We start from the raw sequence: 8,928 nt of genomic DNA on the forward strand, positions 1-8,928 counted from the left end.
AAGCCTACATTTATCACTCATTATGGGACATAACGGAACAAGAATGAACACTGTGACCCAAGTGATCTGAGTAAAGACATACATCTCCTCAAATATTTGTACAGAGATGTGCACATGAGCCCCATTCAGAAGTGTCAAAGGGAAGCCACAGGGAAGACAGAGACAGTAATCACAGGGAGAGTTACAGAAGACAGTGAGCAGTGTTGGTGACACACTTGTTCAATCCCACCACTCAGGAGGAAAAAGGAGAATCAGAAAACAAAACGTGATCTACATAGCTAGTCCAAGGAAGCTAGACCTACACAGAGAGACTGTTTCAAGGAAACAAGGAAAATAAAGCTATCAAATAGTATGATTGGTTTTAATTATGGAAAGTATCATCTATGTCAGATTTTCTGTCATTAAGAGCCAGAAGATATGTGAATGAGAATTGAAATGCTCTTTTTAAAACATGACTCAGACACTGCATGCATGTGAGCCTATCAACAGTCAATCATTCACTAGCAATCTCTTTGCCTGGCCTTATATTTTCTTGTTTAACTATTGGCAACTGATATATTTTGGGTTTAAAAATGTCATTGTCTTTATTCATGTCACTAACAAGTGAATCCACTAAGCTGTAATGGACATTTCAGACCCCCATAATTTCAAGCCACAGACAACAACCTTGGGTTAAATTAGTGGGTACTAAACAAAAAGGCTGAAATGTAGAAAAGGGACCTTCACTATCAAGGAGGAAATAACAGGTATGGAAAGAAAATAAGAGGGGCTGGGAGGAATGAGAATAAATTAAATGTAACATAAAAATATGAAATCATCAAATAGCAAATCTAATAAAATATTAAAACACATAGATACAACCATCACCAAATTAATCAACAAATTACATCTGTATATTTATTCATATAATTATTCAAATGCAACAATAATAATGATTGAAGAATAAAAGGCCATGAATTTAGAAGAGAGTGCATATGGAAATGCTTAAGGAAGGAGAAAAAGATATAGATAAGATAGATAGATGATAGATAGATAGAAGATAGATAGATAGATAGATAGATAGATAGATAGATAGATAGATAGATAGATTAATAGATATACATATACATATGGATGTGGGTGTTAAGACAGGGTCTCTCTGTGTAGTCTTGATTGTCTGGAATTCACATAGATCTGCCCACCACTTCCTCTTGAGCACTGTAATTAAAGGCAAGTTCTAATACATCCAACTGATGTTACATTTTAAATAAATTTTTAATTGTTATTGTTGAGAGTAGATTTTTTTCTTTTAAGTTTGAGTCTCCATATCGCTCAATCTGACATCACTAATTATGCAACGGAGATTGACCATGAACTTCTTTTATGCGTATATGTGTATGTATGAATATATGTCAACTGTCACCTTCTAATGTATTCTACAATGATGCTCACCATGTGTATGTGTGTGTATCTGTGTGTCTGTGTGTCTATGTATTTGTGTGTGTGTCCATGTGTATATGTGTGTATGTGTATATGTGTTTATGTCTGTGTAATGTGTATAGGTATATTTTCCTCTGAGGTTGTAAAGGCTGATGGGATATCCGAATAGCTTTCTCAATTTCTTCTTCATCCTTTAAAATCATTATTCTGTGCACATGTGTTTTTATAGACCCACACATGCTACAACATGTGATCCAGTTCTCTTCCTCCACCTTTATGTGGGTTCCAGGAAGAGAACATTCAGGTCATACATCAGGCTTGCAGGCTAAAGACTTAATCCCATGAGCCTTCTCCTCTCCAACTTACGTTTTCTGACAGGTTGCCTCACTAAACCTGTACTCCATCCATTCAGCTAGGCTGATGGCCATCAATCTTTAGGAATCCACTTGTCTCTAAGTTCCTAACAAAGATTACAGATGTTCAACATATTAGCTTTCATGTGGGTTATGAGAATCCAAACTCTGGCTTCAATCTCACACAAAAGACCCTTCTCCAACTCGGTCATTTCTCCAGCCCGTATAACCTTAACTCACTCTCCTGTTGCAACTATCACATTAGACTTTAAATGTTCACATCTCCAGAACTTGAGTGTGTAAATGAAGTATTTGTTGATGAGATTGATTAATCACTCTATAGTATATACAGTTTTGAAATATTGCATTGTACCCAATACATGCATACAACTATTAATCATTAACATAAGAAATAGCGTGGGAGACAGTTATGATGGCACACACTTGTGATTCCAGCACTCAGGTGTCAGCAGGAATATAGTGACTGCTACAATAGTCTCATCGACAGAGACTGACAGAAACTGTTTACAAAGAAGAAGCAGAAGAGGAAGGAAGGAAAGAAGAAAAGAAGGAAGGAATAGGAGGAAAAGGAAGAAGAAAGAAATAAAAAAGAAAGAAAGAAAAGACAAATATAGCTGTAATCCTGTTTGAAGATAGCCTGAAATTCACAAGGTGTTCCACAGTAGTTATAGCACAAAGGGAGATACAGTTGCACATACAAATAAAAATCATTTAAAGTGATGTTAAATGTGAAAATACAGAAATAAAAGACTCTATCATTTGTGGTTGAATTCAGAATGATGGTAGTTTCTTTTTTTTTTTTTTTCGGGGCTGGGGACCGAACCCAGGACCTTGAGCTTCCTAGGCAAGCGCTCTACCACTGAGCCAAATCCCCAACCCCTGATGGTAGTTTCTTTAGGAAACACTCTTTTCAACTACTTTTAACTCAGGTCAAATATTTATGTACTTAAATATTGCCTGAAATTAGCGATGCTCCTACCTGAGGTTCATGAGACCTAGGGGTAAAGTCATATACCTATACAAAGCCATCGTTGCAAATTTTAAAGGTAAATGTAAACATTCAAAAAAGGAATACTAATGACAAATGCTAGACAACTACTCTCTGCAACAGGACATTTGAAAGGGTGGGTCAAAAATGAACACAAAATTACTGTAGATATGGCTCAGTTCATAGAGTTAGGTCCTCATACACTAAATGTGGTAGTGTACCCTATAACCCCAGGACTCTAAAGGTGGAGGCAGGATAATTCGAAATTCAATGTCATCCTTGACTTCCTAGTGAACTAGAGGCAACCCAGGACTCTTAGAAAAAAATAACAAAAGCAATATATTATAGAGGAAACGGGAGGCTGATAAATTTTGATATAGTTATTAATTACACAATTACTCATTTAACAAATGCCTACCTGAACCCTATTTTAAGAAGCAAGGATATAAAAGGATCAAGAATCCACACCTGACCATAGGATTCATATAATTCTGTCAGTACATGAGCACCTAAATTTCTGTCTGGTACAAATCAGAAAAAAAGGATAGAGGAGATGTAAAGGGAAGAGCAGCAGAACTACTGCATCTACACAGAGAAAGGTCAAGGTCATCTAGATGGGATTTTGAGACAGAACTCTAACCCAAGGCTTCACATGAACTTTGAAAGCTGCCTCTCGCTTTCAGAGACCCCTACCCCAGGTCCAGCACTTACCTTGAAGCCTGCAGCCCAGTTGGTGGGGCAGTGAAATTAGACAGGGTACCATCAGAGAAGTGAAAGATGGAGAAGCTGCCCCCAACTATTATATCTCCAGGACGGTCTAAGTGAGGACTCTGCCTTGGCAATATCCAGGCTCTTGGTCCAGAAAGAGCAGACCCAGGGAGACAGCCAAAGAGAGCAAAAAGGAAAGTACACAACCACATGCCTCCTAGAAGTCAGACATCCAAGGAAAGGACAGCCCCACATGGGGCATTGGCTAGCATTGTAGGAGGATTTATCTTGGAGATTGCCCTTGATCAAGGGTCTGAGGCTAAGACCACACTGGAAACTATAATCTAATGAGTTACAGGGAGGATATTGATCATTCATTAGAAGAGGTGAGTGGCCACTAAATCCCAGGGCCATTAAAAGTTGTTTCCTCTTCTCTTGAGGTTTCCTAGCATCTCTTTATCCAGGGTCAAGGATCTGGGCATCATCTGCCAATTACAGGATGGGTGACAATGGAACTCACTGTCTCCTGGGGAACTTGCAAGTCCAAAAATAGTTGTGGACAGGGTGCCCAGGGCAATGTTTTGGAGAAACAGGAAAGAGACAGGTGGGTACAAGAAGCAAATAACCCAGTAGCAGAAATATAATGTTTGGCACAATTTTCATAAACTATACTCAATGTGTTGTCCACCACTCCACCATATTTTTGTACTAGGTAAATTCTTCAATTCAATTTTTTAAGTGTTAAATACTCTTTATTTGATATCATACATAAACCACAGTAAATGCCTTTCAGTGGTGAAAGGCAGCATCATTGATGTAGGGAATTCTAATTAAAACAGCATTGTCAAGAATAGTTCCATCCTGGTGTTTAGCATTGCCCGTCAGAGGCCAGTGAACACACACTGAAGCACAGGTGAGTCTTCTTGTTTCTGAGACAGTGATAGAATTTTCCCAGGATTTAAACATATTCATATACCCAGTTATATAAATCTAAGTATAAAACCATTCAATAGGTTTGAGGCGACACCCCCATATTTATGTAAAGTAAAACATTACTAATTAAGTCCAATCTTATCTTGAGAAAGGGAGAGCAGTAATAGCATGCATACAACTGGAAGTGTTACTTTAAAAAAGATCATATCCACTTTATGACAAGTCAATTTTACTTAAATCGGGGCTGTCCAACAAAAACATTGTTAGCCATTCATGATCTGAATTTGGTGTATGAATTAAATTATGGTATACATTAAAATCCATGAGACATATGTTTTGTAATAAATAAGGCAGTGGAATATTCATTAGTAGCCTTTTTAAGATAAGCTATTAGGTCCGCCCCTTCTCCCTTCTTCTTAATTCCAGCGAAGATTGTTTTTGTTCCAGGGATGTACTTTTTGGGATTTTCCAAATACTCCATCAGGGTATCCTCTCCCCAGGTGATGCCTTTATTCTTGTTGGCATCTGTGTAAGAGAATCCAGCAGCCTGGCCTGTCTTCTGCCCAAACAGACCACGGAGGTTTGGTCCAGTCTTATGCTTGCCTCCTTTTTCCACAGTGTGGCACTGGGCACACTTTTAAACAAAAATCTTCCTTCCTTTTTCAACATCCCCCATTTTAAATTCGGTTCGGGCTGGTCAACACCACAAACAATCAAACTCTTGGGGAGACGTCCTGCTCTCTAGCCCAAGGACACGCTGGCCCGCGCCTATGTACTGGTGTCAATGCAACCACTTCAATTCAAATTTTACGGTCTGTGCAGTACCTTAAGGACATTTCACAAATATTCAATAATAGAGAATTTGGACCTACAAGAAATAACTTCAGAAAACAAAAAATCGGTCACTATGGAGTCATGATCAATTCACCCTGGCTACTAAGCTATTTTTCTATTTTTGGAAACAAATCCCAAGGTTGGCAAAAGAGTTCAGATGGGAAAAGTCACTTGATATGCAAACCAGATGAGTTATATTTGATTGCAATGCTCACACATAGGTAGAAAAAGAGAAGTAAATCTCCAAAAGTGTTCTCTGACTCCCCAGGTAAGCCATGCCATGCTCACCAATGTGAAAGCACATGAGTGGGCACACAAATGTATATACACATACACTACATACATACACATTAGATAATTTTTATGTAAAAAGAAAAATTGCAAACACAGTTATTCCAAATGATATATACTATTTTCTAACATAACCATAATCCCATTCTTCAAGTTTACAATAAGAGTCAAAAATGATGTCTCAGCACCTCAGCAAGTAAAGACACCAGATGCTAACTGTCATGACCCCAATTAAATCCACAAGTCCCACTTAATTGGGGAGAGAAATCACTTCTGCAACTTATCCTCTAACGTCCACATATTTGCTATTGTACTTGCATATCCAAAAGATAAATGCAAACACAAAAGCAATACAAACAAGCACATCAATCATCAACCATTAAATATAAAATTAGAAAAAAATAAAATATAGGGCACTCGAGCAGCAGGTCCCCTGCAGTCCAGACACCAACCTAACCTGAAGGGACCAGGTCAACAGTTCTCTGCTCCCAAATCCGATGGGAGGGAAAGCTAAACCTTCAGAGGGGCAGACACACCTGGGAAGCCAGAAGAGGCTACACATTTCTGTAGTCCAGAGGAAAACACTTAATGGCATCTGGGACCCCAGTTCACGGGGCCACTGGGAAAAGGCGGCACAGGCCCTCCTGGTTGCCGCCCTCATGGAGAGCTCAAAGGCAGACGCCCAGAAGACACTTCAGCCGCAAAACCACACGTAAGACCAACTTTTCTTCTCCAAGCAACATGCCTGGTGGACTCAGGACACAGGCCCACAGGAAAACCTGAAGACCAGTAAACAGGAAAGACTACACACCCGAAAGCAGAACACTCTCTTCCCATAACTGGCTGAGAGAAAACAGGTCTACAGCACTTCTGACACACAGGCCTATAGGACACTCTAGCCACTGTCAGAAATAGCAGAACAAGGTAACACTAGAGACAACCTGATGGCAAGAGGCAAGGACAGGAACCCAAGCAACAGAAACCAAGACTACATGTCATCATCAGAGTCCAATTCTCCCAACAAAGCAAACACTGAATGTCCAAACACACCAGAAAAGCAAGATCTAGATTTAAAATCACATTTGATCATGATGCTGGAGGACTGCAAGAAAGACATAAAGAACTCCCCTAGAGAAACACAGGAAAACATAAATAAACATGTAGAAGCCTATAAAGAGGAATCACAAAAATCCCTGAAAGAATTCCAGGAAACCACAATCAAACAGTTGAAGGAATTAAATATGAAAATAGAAGCAATAAAGAAAGCACAGAGGGAGACAACCCTAGATATAGAAAACCAAAGGAAGAGACAAGGAGCTGTAGATACAGCATCACCAACACAATACAAGAGACAGAAGAAAGAATCTCAGAAGATTCCATAGAAATCATTGACACAACGGTCAAAGAAAATGGAAAATGGAAAAAGCTGCTGGTTCAAAACATACAGGAAATCCAGGATTCAATGAGAAGATCAAACCTAAGGATACTAGGTATAGATGAGAGTGAAGACTCCCAGCTCAAAGGACCAGTAAATATCTTCAACAAAATCATAGAAGAAAACTTCCCTACCCTAAAGAAAGAGATGCCCATAAGCATACAAGAAGCCTACAGAACTCCAAATAGATTGGACCAGAAAAGAAACTCCTCCTGTCACATAATACTCAAAACACCAAATTCACAAAACAAAAAAAGAATATTAAAAGCAGTAAGGGAAAAAAGTCAAGTAACATACAAAGACAGACATATCAGAATCACACCGGACTTCTCACCAGAGATTATGAAAGTCAGAAGATCCTGGGCATGTGGAGAGCCGCAATAACATTCGCCACCACAAGATGGCACTGGCTTCCACTGCGCCCCACGTGGAAAGCTGGGATAGCTTTTGCCATTACAAGATGGCGCTGGCCTCCGCTGCGCCAGCCAACTTCCTTTCAGGAAGTTAACTGTGTGCGCATGTGCAAGAGTGTCTTTGTGCCAGGTCTTTGCCCACTCTGGGGCATGCCTATGAGATCATGGGTAAGCGACCAATCAGGTGTGGATGTGCCACGCTAGGGTGTATATAAGCCGCGCCATGCTGGCGCCCCGGACCCTCTCTTTAAGATACAATAAAAACATTTTGCTGCAGAAGGATTCGTGTGTCCCCACGTGTTCTTGCTGGCGAGATAGCGCGGGACATTTGGTGCCGAAACCCGGAAGAAACGCCACACCATCACCAGGCGCCGAGGGGGGCCCTCCACCCGTGGAGAGGATCCAGAACTGCAGGAATTAAGGTAAGCTCCGAGAGACATGATAATTTCTGAATTGTTTGGTCTTGACCTATCGTATCTTTCTCCTTCTGCTGAGGGTGCTGTTGAGGCCTCTATTATAGTGGTGACAGCTGCTGCTCTTTTTCTTTTGGTTTCATTTTGCATTCACCGCGGCTGGTGTTAAGTGGACTGTCAGTCAGATGTAGATAAGCCGCATTCCGCGATTCTACACCAGGGCACTGTTAGTCGGACGTAGATAAGCTGCCGTGCCTTCCCCATACCATCAGTTCTCCTGTACATAAGGGAGCAAGATGGGGAACTCAAACTCAGTTCTTACAGCGCTCCAAACTGTTCTCAAGCAACATGACCTCCGGCTGTCAAAGTGAAACCTACAGGGCTTCTTGAAAGAGGTTGATCGTGTGGCCCCATGGTATGCCTGCTCAGGGTCACTAACACTTGCATCATGGACCAAGTTAGAGAAGGACTTAAAAAGGGAGCTACTACATGGTAGTCTGAGGCCGGGAACATTAGGAATTTGGCAGATGGTTAAGGATTGTTTACGTAAAGACATTTTTCGTCCTATAATAGCGGCAGGCCAAGAGGCCCTGGACGAAATTCAGGAAAGCATGTCAGAAACAGAGCATAGTGAAAGGTTGCAACGAAAAAATGATACTGATCGATCTCAAGCACCAGTCCCCTCTGCGGTCTTACCACCGTCAGAGGTGATAGAACGGGGAAAGGACGCCCTGGGGACAGTGGCCACCTCGGCTACTGAGGGAGGGACCCCTACAAAAACGGGGGCCCCGAATACAAAGGGGACCCTGAATAAAAAAGGGGGCCTCCCTGCTAAGATTAAATTAAATAAACAGGGAAAGGAGGAGAAAACCCCGAAAAAAAGCTTTTATCCGGTAAAGGAGTTAGAGGTTTTGGGGCTTGATAGTTTAGAAACAGATGAGCTTAGCCCCTCTGAGGAAGAGGATTTAGAAGATGAGGCAGCTCGCTATGAAGAAGAAAGATATGGGCCTAGGTGGAGAGCCACTGTGAAGAAACCGAAAGTTATGGATCCTTTGTGGGCAAGGCTGGTAATTTTGTTTATTTTTTTCTTTGTGTGGGAAGCCATTACAGCCGTTAGGAC

At 40.9% G+C, this 8,928-nt stretch overlaps 1 pseudogene; it reads right to left on the reverse strand.

The window, feature by feature from the left end:
• Positions 1-4,219: 4,219 nt before the first annotated feature.
• LOC108348434 (cytochrome c, somatic pseudogene) lies at positions 4,220-5,098 on the reverse strand (annotated as a pseudogene).
• Between the last annotated feature and the right edge of the window lie 3,830 nt (positions 5,099-8,928).

This window comes from Rattus norvegicus, chromosome 1 (assembly GCF_036323735.1).
Source record: "Rattus norvegicus strain BN/NHsdMcwi chromosome 1, GRCr8, whole genome shotgun sequence".
In the NCBI taxonomy this organism is placed as follows: domain Eukaryota; kingdom Metazoa; phylum Chordata; class Mammalia; order Rodentia; family Muridae; genus Rattus; species Rattus norvegicus.